Raw genomic sequence first — 17,707 nt, 5'->3', positions numbered from 1 at the left:
TGACATCACGTCCTCCCGAAAGAGGCTATTTTAATGAAAAGAACTTCTTTAATAAATTGGAAAAATGATCTATATAGCTAAAATAGGAAAACACATAAGCATTGACAAGTTAGATGTAAAACATTGATAAGACAGGTAAAAAGATAATTTGAAAATAAGGTGGCCAGAGAGGCAAAAACTCATAATAAATTTTTTTTAGAAATATATCTGCATTAGGAAGCCTGTGAGGCAATTGGTTGGTAGGGAATACAAGGTCATAGCGTAAAGACTAAATAATGTTGCTCTGATGTTTACTGGAAAGGGTGATGGGGAAATACCTGTGCCAAAAATGGGTGATGGTGATAAATCAGATGAACTGAAACAAATCATAGGGAACTAGTATAAAATAGTAAGGCAGAGTGATAAATTAAAGATTAGCAAATCACCTGAATCAGATGGCTTAAAGTTCTAAAAGAACTAAAAAATGAAATTACAGATCTATTACTAGGTACAGAGAAGGGCGACCAAAATGATAAAGGGAATGGAACAGCTCCCCTATGAGGAAAGACTAAAGAGGTTAGGACTTTTCAGCTTGGAGAAGAGACGGCTGAGGGGGGATATGATAGAGGTGTTTAAAATCATGAGAGGTCTAGAACGGGTAGATGTGAATCGGTTATTTACTCTTTCGGATAATAGAAAGACTAGGGGGCACTCCATGAAGTTAGCATGTGGCACATTTAAAACTAATCGGAGAAAGTTCTTTTTCACTCAACGCACAGTAAAGCTCTGGAATTTGTTGCCAGAGGATGTGGTTAGTGCAGTTAATATAGCTGTGTTTAAAAAAGGATTGGATAAGTTCTTGGAGGAGAAGTCCATTACCTGCTATTAATTAAGTTGACTTAGAAAATAGCCACTGCTATTACTAGCAACGGTAACATGGAATAGACTTAGTTTTTGGGTACTTGCCAGGTCCTTATGGCCTGGATTGGCCACTGTTGGAAACAGGATGCTGGGCTTGATGGACACTTGGTCTGACCCAGTATGGCATGTTCTTATGTTCTTAAATTGTCTATTGTGCCTGAAGATTGGAGAGTGGCCAAAGTGAAACTGATCTTTAAAAAGGGCTCCAGGGGTGATCCGGGAAATTATACACCGGTAAGCCTGACTTCAATGTCAAGAAAAATCATAGAGACTTTTCTAAAGAATACAATTATAGAATATATAGAAAAGTATGAATTAATGGATTTACACATAGGGGGCCAGATTTTCAAAGGGTTACGCATGTAACCAGTCTTACACGCGCCGGACCTATTTTCAAAAGGCCTGGTGACACGCGTAAAGCCCCAGGATGCGTGTAAGTCCCGGGGCTTGCAAAAATGGGCAGGGAGGGGGCGGGGTGAGGTCAGAAGCTCCCAGCTCCACGGCCATTTGCCGCTGTGTCGGGGATCGCTCGCCTCAGGGCTGAAGTAAGTTTTGGATTAAAAGAAAAAAAAAGAAAAAGGTAGGGGGGAAGGGTGGGGGAGGTAGGGGAAGGAACGCGAAGGTGGGGTGGGGGTAGGGAACAGGGGAAGTCAGCGCGACTCGGCGGGGGCTTGGCGCACACAAGGTGCACAATTGGGCACCCCTTTGCACGCGCCAACCCCCGATATTATAACATGCGCGCGCCTTTGCTTGCATGTTATAAAATCGCGTGTCCATGTGCGCGCGCTGGGTAGAGCGTGCACATGGACACGCTCGCGCTGGTTTGAAAATCTACCCCAGGATGTCTTGCCTCACCAATCTGCTACATTATTTGAAGGGGTTATTAAACTTGTGGATAATGATGATCCAGTGGATATAGTGTATTTGGATTTTCAGAAGCTGCTTGACAATGTCTCCCATGAAAGACTCCTGAGAAAAATAAAAAGTCTTGAGATAGGAGGCAATGTCCTGTTGTGGATTGCAAACTGGTTAAAAGAGAGGAAACAGAGAGTAGGAATACATGGTCAGTTTGCTCAGTAGAGAAAAGAAAATAGTGGAGTGATCCAAGGATCTGTACTGGGACCAGTGCTTTTTAATATATTTTAAATGATCTGCCAAAGGGAATGATGAATGAGGTGATCATATTTGCAGATGATACAAAATTATTCCGACTAGTGAAATCACAAGTGGATTGTGAGAAATTGCAGGAAGATCTTGCGAGACTGGGAAATTGGGCATCCAAATGCAGATGAAATTTAATGTGGACAAGTGCAAAATAATGCGCATAGACGGTAACTTTAAAACAAGCTGTAGGCACCCATATACGAGCGTATTGGTGCACAAGCGCCCATATGCTGTAATTTTAAATCATGCACTCATTCGCATGTGTATGATTTAAAATATGCCTACTGCATGTATATGTGCTCCTAATTTTAAGTGGCTACTTGAGCAAACGTATTTTGCATATCTTCCTTAGGACTTTTCATCTTTAATGCGTGCAAGTAAGCAAATTTTAAAACATGTGTAATGTTTGGCCAGTTGCAGGATGGCCATGAGACCAGCCACACTCACCCCAGGATGCCACCATCTTCCTTTGCACTCGAAACTTCCTCTAGGCACGGGTACATGCCATGCATCCTGTTAAGTAGGACCTGTGGCGGGAACCAGTGTGCTGAGGCATTTAAACCCTCACCATACTCCCAGCCAGTGCCTTCGCAATGGGTCCTCCTGCCTGCGTCTAGCCTGTAGTATCGGCAGTTCTGCCTCTTGCTCCTCATTTTGCCCAACTTTGCCTCATTTTACCATGCCTTTCTGCCTGTCTGCAGTATAGCTCCTCTCCTTTTTGCCTTGCCCTTCCTTGTCCTGCTCCGTTCCAGTCCTAGTCTTACCTGTCCTTGTCCTTATGTCTTGGTGCTGTCTTGTCTGCGCTCATCCTTGACTTCCCTGTCTATTCCTTCTCTGACTGATTCTTGGACTCTGACACCAGCCTGGATTCTGACTCCGCTTCATCTCTGCCTGCCCTGATCTCTGCCTGGACTTTGATTCTGTTTGATCTCCATCTGCTTCGGCCTCTGCCTGGATTCCGATGCTGCTTGATCTCTGCTTGCTCTGACCTAGGCCCGTTTCTCAAGACCGCCTGACTGCTCAACTTGGGACCGTCATCTAAGTCTTGCTGGAACCCAGAACCCAAAAGCTTAACCTGCATGAAAAGGAGGTTGGTATAAGTAAAGCCCAGCCCTCATCCCTGACCATGTCTCCTACTTACAGTATGAGCCTAGGGGGTTCACTGGCTAGGCTGCGTCAACCATGCCTCAGCCCAAGAGCTCACACTCCATGACAAGATTGCGTGACAGAGATGTCCAGTTCTATCAAGTATGCATTGCCAATCTAAGTTACTCTCCTTCCCATTCACTGATTAGTCTACCAGTTTGCCCAGTCTGTCTCTAGGTCATCCAGATGCCTGTAGTTCTTCAGCCTGCACTTTTCCTCAGATGACTCAGACCTAGTCATTTTAGGCCTAAACAGATTCATCAAGAGCAAAAGTAAAGATATGCGACTAACAGCCCGACCACGTATTGCGGCCGTCAAATTTAAAATTTGGATTTATGTGCGTAAATTTTGGGCCTGCCTTGGAACACCCTGAGAAGTTCCAACTCTGCCCTTTTTTTTTACTCACACATGCGCATATACGCACGCTGGAGTAGATTTTATAAATTTGTGCGAGCGCGTACTTTTGTTCGCGCAACAGGCGCGAACAAGAATACGCGGGATTTCAATAGATATGCGTGTAGCCGCGCGTATCCATTAAAATCCGGGATCAGCGCGCGCACGGTTGCCGATTTTGGGCAGCCTGCATGCGCCGAGCCACGCAGCCTGCCTCCGTTCCCTCCGAGGCCGCTCTGAAATAGGAGCAGCCTCGGAGGGAACTTTCTTTCGCCCTCCCCTCACCTTCCCCTCACCTTCCCCTCCCTTCCCCTCCCTTCCCCTACCTAACCCACCCTCCCCGGCCCTATCTAACCCCCCCCACCTTTATCGGCGGATTTATGCCTGCCGGAGGCAGACATAAATCTGTGCGCGCCAGTGGGCTGCTGGCATGCCATCACCCGACCCGGTGGCTGTTCCGGAGGGTGTGGCCACGCCCCCGGAATGCCCCCGGGCCGAAACCATGCACGCGGCGCCGCCCCTGAAACGTCACGTCACCCGCGCCACGCCCCCGAAACGCCACATCACGACTGCCACGCCCCCGCCATGCCCCCGGCACGCCTCTCCATGCAAGCCCCGGGACTTACGCGCGTCCCGGGGCTTGCGCGCGCCACCGAACCTATGCAAAATAGACTCGGCGCACGCAGGGGGGGTTTGGGGTAGGTTTTCGGGGGGTACGCGTGTATCCTACATGCGTACCCCTTTGAAAATCTACCCCTTAATTAGCATTTTTTAATAATATGCATTGCTCACATGCAGCCGATATATACGTGCCTATAGGGGCATCTTTATTTATTTATTTATTTATTTATTTAGATATTTTATAAACTGTCGTTCCAAATGAAGATCACAATGGTTTACAAGAATAGCATTCATATTTTTGGTCAACACATACTTTGGGAAGACATATACTTAGGTCAGCATGAATTTTGGTATAACACATACTTCGGTGTTACATATTTAGGTCAGCACACTTTGGTATAATACAAAGAGTGGTCATGTGAGTCTATAGTAATGTAATTAAATGCCATAGGTAGAGATATGTGGTTATAGTCATGAAATTCTTTCATTCTCTCGTTATTTAATATTGTCTTTGTCCTTGTTATTGTTACTCTGGATTCTGATAGGGTTAAGTTGAGTAATAGGTGTTTTAAATAGCCAAGTCTTTAGTTCTCGTTGTAATCTCTTTCTTTCTGGGATCATTCGTATTGATTCTGGTAGTGAGTGCCATAGCTGGCATCTCACAGAAACTGAAGCAACTATGCCCCAAGTTGAAGTCCTATCAAAGTTATAAAACAAATCTGGCACTTTTAAAATTCAACCCATAGGGGTAGATTTTAAAAGGTGCATATGCTACCCGGCATGCACACATGTACGCCCAATTTAATAATTTGCACGCACAAGTTATAAAATTGTGGGTTGGCTCGCGCAAGGGGGTGCACAACTGTGCACCTTGCGTGCCGAGCCTGTGCCGAGCTGCGCTGCCTTCCCCCATTCCCTAGCCCCCACCCCACCTTTCTTCTCTTCCCCCTACCTCCCCCGCTCTTTCCCCCCTACATTTTTCTTTTCTTTTTTTCTTGTTTTAGAACTTAATTTAGCCCTGGGGCTGAAGTAAGTTGCGCAAACCGGCTGACTGCCAGTGCGAGATCCCCCACACAGCGGCAAATGGCCGCTATGCAGGGAGCCTCTGACCCTGACCCTGCCCCCACCCCGCCCCCAGACTGCCCCTTTAGTAAAGCCCCGGGACTTACACGCTTCCCGGGGCTTTACACGTGTCTCCGGGCCTTTTGAAAATAGGCCCGGCGTGCGAAAGCCCTCTGGATTTACGAGTGTAACCCTTTGAAAATCTGGCCCATAATGAAAAATAACCCACATGATGTTGGGTTCCATATTAGAAGTTACAACCCAAGAAAAGGATCTGGACATCATCGTGAACAATGCCTAAATTCCTCGGCTCAGTGTGCGCCAGTGGTTAAAAAAGAACAAACAGAATGTTAGAAATTATTAGGAAAGGAATAAAGAATAATACAGAGAAAGATGTAATTCCTCTGTATCTTTTCATGGTGAGACTGTACCTAGAGTACTGTATGAAATTCTGGTTGCCACATCTCAAAAAAGATATAGATGAAATGGAAAAGATACAGAGAAGGTCAATGAAAATGATAAAGGAGATGTAATGGCTCCCTTATGAGGAAATGCTAAAGAAGTTAGGGCTGCTCAGCTTGGAGACGAGACGTCTGAGGGGAGATATGATAAAGGTCTATAAAATCATGAGTGGAATACAATGAGAAATTGTTAATCGGTTATTTACTCTTTCAAATAATACAAAAATTAGGGGGCACTCCATGAAGTTAGTATCACATTTAAAACAAATCAAAGAAAATTATTTTTCACTCAACGCACTATTAAGCTTTGGAATTAATTGCTGAACAATGTGATTAAGGCAAATAGTATAGCTGGGTTTACAAAAGATTTGGACAAGTTCCTGAAAAAGTCCTTAAACTGTTATTAACCAGATAGACTTAGGAAAAGCCACTACTTATCCCTGGGCATTAGCAGCATGGGATCTATCTACAGTTTGGGGTCCTGCCAGGTACCTTTTACCTGGATTGGCCACTGCAGGATGGAGCCCGGGTAAGGCAATTCTTATTTTCTTATAATTTACTAATTGTTGAAATTACATACTATATGTTACCTGGGAATATGCTTTCATGCTGCTACAGAATTATCATTGAACTTTAGGGCAAAGTTGGGTTACCATTGATCTCCTGTTCAACAATCCTTGAAGTACAGTTAACTAAAAAAATGGTTACAATATTCCATTACCATGGAAATTGGGAACAATGGCAGCGGCCTTGATGTTATGAGCCATTGACCCAAATCTTGTAATAAATTTATCGTTTCAAGGTTTTTGACAGTCATTGTCAAATGTAACCTTTCACTAAAGTAATTTGATTCTGAAAAAAATCTTCCCTGCGCTATAGTGCTTTTTTCATTATTGTATCTCAGCATAATGTTTCACTTTGATTTCTTATCAAAAGTATGTTAACTTTCTGAGACAATATTTTGTTTTATTTTCAGCAACTAAACATACAGAGAGACACATTAAAAAAAAAGCACAATTAGCTTTATCTTAAATGTATCCAACTTTAAAAAAAAAGAAAACGTCTTCTTAATCTGCCTTTCTCTATGAAGTTCTAAAGGTTATTTTTTTTTGTTTATAATGCAACACATGCCACACTTGGGATATATAAAAATAGTGAATGGGAAGGAGAGTAATTTAGGCCTGGATTTATCAAAATGCACTAATTACCGCATGCAATAGAAAAAGTGGCATGTTTTATGGTAATAGGCAGTTTATTGCAATTTGTGCTAATACCTGTGGGCCGGATTTTATAAAATTGCGCAAGTGCGTACTTTTGTTCGAGCACCAGGCGCGAACAAAAGTACGCTGGATTTTATAAGATACGCGCGTAGCCGTGCGTATCTTATAAAATCCGGGGTTGGCGTGCACAAGGGGGTGCACATTTGTGCAGCCTGCGCGCGCCAAGCCCGGCGCGCGTTGCCTGTTCCCTCCAAGGCCGCTCCGAAATTGGAGCGGCCTTGGAGGGAACTTTCCTTCGCCCTCCCCCCACCTTCCCCTCCCTTCCCCTACCTAACCCACCCACCCCCAGCCCTATCTAACCCCCCCCCCTACCTTTGTTGCCAGATTTACGCCTGCTGAAAGCAGGCGTAAATCTGCGTAAATCTGAGCGCGCCAACGGGCTGCTGGCGAGCCATCACCCAACCCGGGGGCTGGTCCGGAGGCCTCGACCACGCCCCCGGGCCGGCACCACGCCCCCTGACCCACCCCGAACCGCCCCCTGATCCCGGACACGCCCTGGACATACCCCCTCCCCGCCCCTTTTATTAAGCCCCGGGACTTACGCGCGTTCCGGGGCTCTGCGCGCGCCGGCGGCCTATGCAAAATAGGCGTGCCGGCGTGCGAGGGCCCTGTGCGAGTAAATCCGGCCGGATTTACGCGTGCAGGGCATTTAAAATCCGGCCTTATGTGAAGAGCTAAGTTACTGCAAATTGCCATAACGTTTTTGCACTTTGAGATAAGGGTGGTATTTTCTACATACAACCAAAACCCTGGGGGGGGGGGAGAGAGAGCCTAGCCCTAATGTACCAACACTAGATAGGTATTTATATCTCTATGGGAGGCCCACCTAGTAACTCGAGGTGAGGTTTAGGTATTAGTGTAGGGGTTAGGGGCCACTTTGACCTTCAAAGTGAGATGTACGAACAGAACAGTGTTCTCTTGTGAAGATTTGATGACCCTCGGAGTGAGGAAACTCACTCAAAAATGAGATTTGTGCAATGTTCTCTCAACTTAGCTTGATGTTACCCAGGTAGAGAGTCCATCAAGCTAGGTTGAGAGAACATTGCACAAATATCACTAGGAATGCCAGTAATTGAATGCTGTAATTTACACACTGTGGAGTTGCCGTTTAAAATGAAAGAATTATACCACAAAAAAGTTTGTGTGGACATTGAATTTGTTCTGCACATTTTCTGTTGTCTGCTGTGATTATCTGCGTGCAGAAGTGCTCCTCTTTGCTGTTTATGAGTGCTATTAGCTACATGCTTGGTTGGACATGCATTTTGGACGTATTAACCCCCATTTTGCATTGGGAGTTATGGACGCGTGTCCAAGCGCGTGTTGAGCCATGCGCTGCAGCTAGCACACAGTATTGCATTGGCCTGAATGTGTTTTTTTTCCTTAGGTTAATATCCCCAGTGGTCTCCTCTATATGGCTCCAGTTCCTAGCATTTTGGTATAGAGCTATAATGGGGAATATCATTCTATACCACCCTCCCTTGAAATACACTGGTTTTGGGAGTCCCCGAGGAAACAGGAGGGGCTAATCCAGGATACACTGTGAAAGGGTATTTAGGATTTCAAAGGAGAAGGAGCAGTTTCAGTTTACTCTACCTAATAGGTCCCCAGTCTAGAACAAACATGGAGATACTGCCTATCTTTTCAAGAGGAGTGAAAGGAAGGGAAGCAGCGAAAGTAACAGGACACCACTAATGGAGTTTCCACTGCTGGGACCACAGGACACTGATAGGTTGGACCCCAGGCACTGTGGTAGTGGATGCAGTCACTGTTAGGTGATCCCAGCCCACCCCATGGAGGCTAAGCATGTTCCCAGTCCCTTCCTTAAGGTACACATCCCTAGAGAGAGAAAACCTTCACAGTCTGACTTGATAAATCTGTGAGCCCTGGATGTACCTGTACACCAATTGTAGGCACTGCCTTTTGTTTTAAAAACCCATCTAATGAATCCAGCTTCCTTTGTAAGGGTGCTTTTCCCATAGAGCTATGGTAACACACACACACGCACACGCACACACACACACACACGCACACACACACACACTTCTCTTTCTTTCAACATACATTTATTACCCCCTTGGGGAACTTAGATGTGGAAAGTGACAGAAGAAATAGCCCCCAACAAAGAACTTCTTTTCTTTCTTTTAGGATACAGCCTGTGCAACAAAAAGTTTAACATTTACTTTGCTTTCCTGTGTTCAGAAAATTGCAGCTGTTTTATTCCTGTCAGCATACCTTCTAACACCCCACAAATAGCACAGAAAGCTTTACCATGCTAAATAAATACCTCTGAGCACTGGCATAGGAAGCTGCAGAAAAGAAGTAGTAAAGGTTGTCTTTCTAGTTGTACAACATAGTCCAGGTAAAACAAATAAGCATGGGTGTAGCTTGCTTATTGCGGCGGTTACTACCCCTACTACCCCTAACTAATCAAGCTAGATATTTCACTTGGATGCAGCTCCATCACTGCTCTCTACATTAATGGTGGGGGTGGAAGGGGTGGAAGGGGATGGAAGGGGAATAGAACAAAGAGCTAAGAGAAACAGATAAGTATGAGAGAAAAAATGTGTGAAGCTTGCTGGGCAGACTGGATGGGCCATTCGGTCTTCTTCTGCAGTCATTTCTATGTTTCTATGTTTCTATGTGGACAACAGCCGGTCCTGGAATTTTGCCAGAGCTGTCCAATAGACCTGTCCTGTGTGGTGGATCAAGAGATGACTGCAAAGTGTTTTTTGGGTAGAGATGTGAATCGTGTCATCGATCGTCTTAACGATCGATTTCGGCTGGGAGGGGGAGGGAATCGTATCGTCGCCATTTGGGTTTTTAAAATATCGTTAAAATCGTGAAAATCGTGAACCGGCACACTAAAACACCCTAAAACCCACCCCGACCCTTTAAAATAAATCCCCACCCTCCCGAAACCCCCCCCCCCCCCAATGCCTTAAATTACCTGGGGTCCAGCGGAGCTCCGGAACGACCTCCTGCAGTCGAATCGTGTTGTCTTCGGCCGGCGCCATTTTCAAAATGTGGGGGTCAGGATGCCCCCCCAAGCTGGCCAAAAGTCCAGCGGGGGTCCGGAACGACCTCCTGCAGTCGATCTCCTGACGGCGCCATTTTCCGTACGGAAAAACGATTCGCGGCAGGAGATCGCTCCCGGACCCCCGCTGGACCCCCAGGGACTTTTGGCCAGCTTGGGGGGGGCCTCCTGACCCCCACAAGACTTGCCTAAAGTCCAGCGGGGGTCCGGAACGACCTCCTGCAGTCGAATCGTGTTGTCTTCGGCCGGCGCCATTTTGCGCCGCCATTTTGAAAATGGCGCCGGCCGAAGACAACACAATTCGACTGCAGGAGGTCGTTCCGGACCCCCGCTGGACCCCAGGTAATTTAAGGCATTTGTGGGGGGTTCAGGAGGGTGGGGGATTTATTTTAAAGGGTCGGGGTGGGTTTTAGGGTGTTTTAGTGTGCCGGTTTTCCCGCCCTCCCCCTTCCCCCGATTTACGATTTTTTGACGATAAATCGGGGGAATTGTTATTGTATCGCGGCTCTAACGATTTTTGACGATTTAAAATATATCGGACGATATTTTAAATCGTCAAAAAACGATTCAAATCCCTATTTTTGGGTTATATTGTGTGCATACTGATAGGTAGACATATAACCATTAAGCTCTCTCTATACCATAGGCGAGCACACACATTTCACTATGCTATATACTATGCTCACCATGGTGTCTAGGCAGCCAACTCCTCCCACAGCAGCTTCAGATAGAGTGCTGAACACCAACTGCTCAGATGGGGTGAAGGTAATTGGCTGCCTGATCCCTCTGCAACCATCTTGGCTTACTTCTGTTTCACCAGCCGTCTCAGGTCACGCCACTTGTGCTTCAGCTCACCAATATTGCGATTTTGGTGGTAAATGCTGTTAAAAGCATGCTGGATCCTCTTCTAGACTTGTTCCTTCCTGGAGGCTCCCATTCTCTTGGACTGGGGACTGTACAGCAGATTCTGGACCCATATGACATGCTTTACCAGCATGATTACCTCACCTGGTAGGAGGTTGGACTTCCTGTTCATTTCTCCATGTTCCTGACACATAGTGTAAGTAGGACAAGAAATGACCAAAATCTACTTTTGTAGGCTGGATAATTTGCATGAGTACATGTGGACATTACGCACACAGATGGGGTTGATGTGCGCGAACAAGCTTGTGTGAGTATATAATTAAAGTCCACACAGAACATGTGTGCGCACGATGATCAATACACATATCATGTGCGCTCATGGGGATTTGTGCATGCATCAATTTGGCAGATAGTTTCTACTTGCAATTCTCCATCCACTCATCAGGACATATCTAGGGCCAAGTGTTAATGATATCCACAGTGATATCAGTGAAGATCATTTAAGCAATCAAGGGGAGGCTGTTCCTGCTTATGCATAATCAATGTGGATAACATGAACACCTGACTTGCTTAGCGTGTGATGGAATGGGTTGATTATCATAGGTGCATGTTGGAATGATACTTTCTGTGACCTTGCAATCCAGATCCTGCATTCTTCCTAAGGTTTGCTATGTGGGCTTCTGCATTCAGTTGCTATTGTGTTGCGTTCGTGCCTCTTCTCGCCCCTTGCTCCACTCTCTCTACCTGGGATGCGACTCCCTTCAGCTCTGATGGACAGTGCAGCCACGGCTTCTCTCAGCCTCCATAGTCCCAGTTCCCCTGGGCTGGCCTGACGCTAAGGATCCGCCATGTCCGCAATGACGTAAGGGGGCGCGCGCGCTCCAGACTTTGTACCAGCAAGGGCGCGAACCTCGGGGGCATCCCCCCGTAGTGACGTCATCTACTTGTACTTTAAAAGGTCTTTGTTTGCTAACCTCTAACGAGTTAGCAAGGAACTCCAACTGGACTTGCTTCAGCAGTCCACGATACTTGCACCAACGATTCAAGTCAGCCGGGGAACCTGTCCCCACTGCTCGGCCTTTTCAAACTTACCAGGAGTACCCGCTCCATGGGGGCTCGGCTCTCTCTTCTTGATTTCAGATTGCCAGAACACTCGGAAGACTCCTCGCTGCCTGGAGGCAATCATGGACGTGAACACAGTGAGTTCTATTACATAGGAATTGGTACTCGCTCCACAAGGGCCTACATTCCTATTTGCTCTGAAGACTCCCTTCCGTCCAAGAAGTTATCGCAGGTACAGAGAACAAGAGTACATTGGTAAGATTACAGATAGGAACCGGTACTCACTCCACGAGGGCCCATGTTCCTAGAATCTTATACAGTTTTTGTGAGTTCTTATTACAGACTGTTTGTGGGAACCAGTGCTCGCCTACGGCTCCTCTTCCTGCATGTACTGAAGACTCTCTCTGGCTTAGAGACCATTGCAGACATCTACTATTGTGAGTGTACCATCTTGTATCCAGTATACCTTGTCTACTCACTACTTCTAGTCTCTCTCTACAGCTCAGCGACCCAGAGATTATATTCCAGTATCAGAAGGACTTCAGCCTTGCCGGACATAACGACTCACTACTGCCACCCCTGGTGGTCCAGCTTCCAGTCTAATAAAGAACTATTGTGTTTATCTCATATTCTAACCTAGTCGGTGGTTCCTCTCAGGATCTCCTCCTGGGGGCGCTGTCATCTACCATCGGCGCAGGGATTCACCATTTCCTCCAAGTGGTCATTCCTTTCACTATTGTCACCTTGTGGGAGCTAACCACTACAGACCACTGACTCCGCTCTCGGAAGTATTATATAGACAGCTACTCCTGTTTCTCTGAGACTTGCCAGCAGCTTATATATATACAGATTGCTACTCCATAGCGGGGGGCATGGTAGATTGCTATCTCAATTGCGAAGTACTTTATACCTATTGCCAACTCCTCTTCCTTGGAGAGTTGAGCCATAACATATTGCTACTCCTTAACAGATTAGTAACAGCTTGCTACTTCCTTTCCTTACAGGAGTATCTTACAACAATTCGCTAACAGTTCTCTAAATAGCTAACTCCTCCCCTCTGGAGGAGCAGGTCTTATCGCTAGCTCCACCCCTCAGGAGAAGGAGAAAGTAACAGATTGCTAACTCCTCCTCCTTCAGGAGCTAGTACAGAACATATTGCCCCAGCACAAAGTAGTTCAGGGAACTGATAACAATACAATAAAATAAGAGGTCTGGAAGATTAAGCCTAGGGAACTTGTCTATTCTCTCCATCTGCTCATGGGCTTAATATAGGAAGTCTGTAATAGGGATGTGAATCGTTTTTCAACGATTAAAATTATCGTCCGATAATGTTTATATCGTCTTAAATCGTTATAGAACACGATACAATAGAAATTCTAACGATTTATCGTTAAAAATCGTTAAATCGTGTTAGTGCGCACTAACTCGAGTTAGTGCGCACTAACTCCCCGTTAGTGCGCACTAACTCGATTTAGTGCGCACTAACTGAAAATGATACAAATAAACACTTTCCAGGTCACTGAAGGTCAGTTAGGAATGAATATGTGTTCCTATTGGCTGGCTGCCCTCTTATCTATTGATGTTACCAAGGTTACCACTGAGGTGATGGTTGGGGGGATGGGAAATGGAACTGGAAACTAACGAACACCAACAGAAAATGAAACAAAGTGTTCACACTTCCCAGGTCAGTAAAGGTCACTTAGGAATGAATATGTATGTATGTATTCCTATTGGCTGGCTGTGCTCTTATCTATTGATGTTACCAATATGGTTGGGGGGATGTGAAATGGAAACAGTTGGAAGCTTGACAAAAAAAGTAATGTAATGATCAGCACTCACGTGACTAGAACTTGTTTGTTTATTATTTTTGTTAGCAGGCACCTGAAATGCTAGTGCATGTTGAATTTGCCAATCACTGTGCATTTTAGAAAGGTGGTCCTGGCTGGAACTGTACACAGTTCAAATATATGTAATTGATTGTTGGTAAGTGTATTTTTAAGTAGCCACACTGGCACCAGTATGTTTACTTTTCCTCCTACTTAACTCACTAGCTCAGCTTTGTAAGAAGGGCTTCTCTGCTTGTGTGTTGTTTTTGTTTGGTGTGAGGAGAGCAGAAACATCAGATCTTTATTCAATCTACTACAGTCATCTCTTACAGTGCCCTATCCCTATTAATACCAGGAGTGTTGTGATCTTCCTGCACACAGTGCCCTAACCCTGATACCAGTCTGAGACAGCTCCCTCCCTGCATTACTAGTGAGAGGCTGGCTTCACAGACAGGGGGGAGCTGCCTGACCCTCACTCCTGACTTCCCCCATGTCCCAGCTAGTGAATGGTGTGTGGGGTGAGGGGGGGGGGGGAGGATGGTGAAGTCTGAGACAGCTCCCTCCCTGCATTACTAGTGAGAGGCTGGCTTCACAGACAGGGGGAGCTGCCTGACCCTCACTCCTGACTTCCCCCATGTCCCAGCTAGTGAATGGTGTGTGGGTGAGGGGGGGGGGAGGATGGTGAAGTCTGAGACAGCTCCCTCCCTGCATTACTAGTGAGAGGCTGGCTTCACAGACAGGGGGGGGCTGCCTGTCCCTCACTCCTGACTTCCCCCATGTCCCAGCTAGTGAATGGTGTGTGGGTGAGGGGGGGGGGTGGATGGTGAAGTCTGAGACAGCTCCCTCCCTGCATTACTAGTGAGAGGCTGGCTTCACAGACAGGGGGGAGCTGCCTGACCCTCACTCCTGACTTCCCCCATGTCCCAGCTAGTGAATGGTGTGTGGGTAAGGGGGGGGGGGGGGGGATGGTGAAGTCTGAGACAGCTCCCTCCCTGCATTACTAGTGAGAGGCTGGCTTCACAGACAGGGGGGAGCTGCCTGACCCTCACTCCTCCGGGGTATTGTGATCTTCCTGCACACAGTGCCCTATCCCTGATACCAGGGGTGTTGTGATCTTCCTGCATGCAGTGCCCTATCCCTATTAATACCAGGAGTGTTGTGATCTTCCTGCATGCAGTGCCCTATCCCTATTAATACCAGGAGTGTTGTGATCTTCCTGCATGCAGTGCCCTATCCCTGATATCGGGATGTGTGCAAGAAGATCACAACACCCCCGGTATCAGGAATAGGGCACTGTGTGCAGGAAGATCACAACACCCCCAGTATCAGGAATAGGGCACTGTGTGCAGGAAGATCACAACACCCCTGGTATTAGGGATAGGGCACTGTGTGCAGGAAGATCACAACACTCCTGGTATTAATAGGGATAGGGCACTGTGTGCAGGAAGATCACAATACCCCTGGTATCAGGGTTAGGGCACAAGTTCTAGTCACATTGACTGATCACATTACTTGTTTTGTCAAGCTACCAACTGTTTCCATTTCCCATCCCCCATATACTGTCAGTAGGAAACTTGGTAACATGAATAAATAAGAGAGCAGCCAATAGGAATACATATTCATTCCTAAACTGACCTTAACTGACCTGAAAAGTGTCAAATTGTATCATTTTCAGTTAGTGCGCACTAACTCCCAGTTAGTGCGCACTAACTCGAGTTAGTGCGCACTAATCGGAAAAAACGATTTTTAACGATTTTTTAACTAAAAAATCGTGCCTAAGACGATTTTCTTGCCCTGCCACACGATTTCTATCGTTAAGACGATATGGAAAACGATTCACATCCCTAGTCTGTAACACCTATTTATTTCTAGGGAAATTGTCTATTCTCTCCATCTGCTCATGGGTATTAGGGATGTGAATCGTTTTTTGACGATTTAAAGTATCGTCCGATATATTTTAAATCGTCAAAAATCGTTAGGGCCACGATACAATACCAATTCCCCCGATTTATCGTCAAAAAATCGTAAATCGGGGGAAGGGGGAGGGCAGGAAAACCGGCACACTAAAACACCCTAAAACCCACCCCGACCCTTTAAATTAAATCCCCCACCCTCCCGAACCCCCCCCCAAATGCCTTAAATTACCTGGGGGTCCAGCGGCACACTAAAACACAGCACACTAAAACACGGTACACTAAAACCCCCTAAAACCAACCCCGACCCTTTAAATTAAATCCCCCACCCTCCCGAACCCCCCCCCCAAATGCCTTAAATTACCTGGGGGTCCGTAGCCTTAAATTACCTCCGTAGCGGCGGTCCGTAGCTAAATCAGGGGAAGGGAGAGAGCAGGAAAAGCGGCACACTAAATCGTGTAGTCTTCAGCCGGTGCCATTTTGCAAAATGGCCGCCGCAAAATGGCGGCGGCCATAGACCAAAACGATTCGACACAGGAGGTCGTTCCGGACCCCCGCTGGACTTTTGGCAAGTCTTGTGGGGGTCAGGAGGCCCCCCCAAGCTGGCCAAAAGTTCCTGGGTGTCCAGCGGGAGTCCAGGAGCGATTTCCTGCCGCGAATCGTTTTCCGTACGGAAAATGGCGCCGTCAGGAGATCGACTGCAGGAGGTCATTTCGGACCCCCACTGGACTTTTGGCCAGCTTGGGGGGGCCTCCTGACCCCCACAAGACTTGCCAAAAGTCCAGCGGGGGTCCGGAACGACCTCCTGCGTCAAATCGTTTTGGTCTAGGGCCGCCGCCATTTTGCGGCGGCCATTTTGCAAAATGGCGCCGGCTGAAGACTACACGATTTAGTGTGCCACTTTTCCTGCTCTCCCTTTTCCCCCGATTTAGCTACGGACTGCCGCTACGGAGGTAATTTAAGGCTACGGACCCCCAGGTAATTTAAGGCATTTGGGGGGGGGGGTTTGGGAGGGTGGGGGATTTAATTTAAAGCGTTGGGGTGGGTTTTAGGGGGTTTTAGTGTGCCGTGTTTTAGTGTGCCGCTGGACCCCCAGGTAATTTAAGGCATTTCGGGAGGGTGGGGGATTTAATTTAAAGGGTCGGGGGTGGGTTTTAGTGGTTTTAGTGTGCCGGCTCACGATTTTAACGATTTTCACGATACTTTACACACCCAAACGGCAACAATACGATTCCCTCCCCCTCCCAGCCGAAATCGATCGTTAAGATGATCGAGGACACGATTCACATCTCTAATGGGTATTAATATAGGAAGTCTATAACTCCTATGTACTTCTAAGTATCCTGTATCTCTAAAATGATCCATGCCATATTTTAAATGTCGCCCATGTCTTTTCTGATTCCCTCCCATCCCTTTGTGAGGTGAAATCAGTACGAATGTGAACTAGCTGGGGAAAATTCCATATCGCCTGAACCTCCAGCTGCTATACTAGCTCTTTTAAATATTTTCTATCTCGTTACTATTCTAGTCCATCTCATGTTCAGCTCATAGAAGAAGTTGAGGGGGCCAGCATTGTATATCAACAAGGAGAGAGTTATTGATTTCTACTGGGAGCTGCCTGAAGCCCTTTGACGGGTAGGATTTAAGACAGATATTCTTTTTTTTGTTCATTGAAGGGATTGTCAATGCCTATAATTAACAGCATAGGGATGGATCTGCTGACTGAAAGTTAGGGATGTTTAAGAGTCTTATTTGAATAGCTAGCTATTGCAACTCAGTTGTTTGTGTTATATAGCACGTATGTTTTGAGATATGTGAAGTCCATGGGATTGAAATAAATCTTTAATCTTAAACTTGTACCCTAATAATTTCTTCACACTCTGTATATTCTGGATGAGCACAGGTAGCTAAAGGAGTACTGTAGACTGGGCATGCAGGCTCACAGTGGAAAACTGTAAAGGGCTGACAGGGACTATAGGGT

Source organism: Rhinatrema bivittatum, chromosome 4 (assembly GCF_901001135.1).
Source record: "Rhinatrema bivittatum chromosome 4, aRhiBiv1.1, whole genome shotgun sequence".
NCBI classification, from domain to species: domain Eukaryota; kingdom Metazoa; phylum Chordata; class Amphibia; order Gymnophiona; family Rhinatrematidae; genus Rhinatrema; species Rhinatrema bivittatum.
This window is presented reverse-complemented; position numbering follows the sequence as displayed.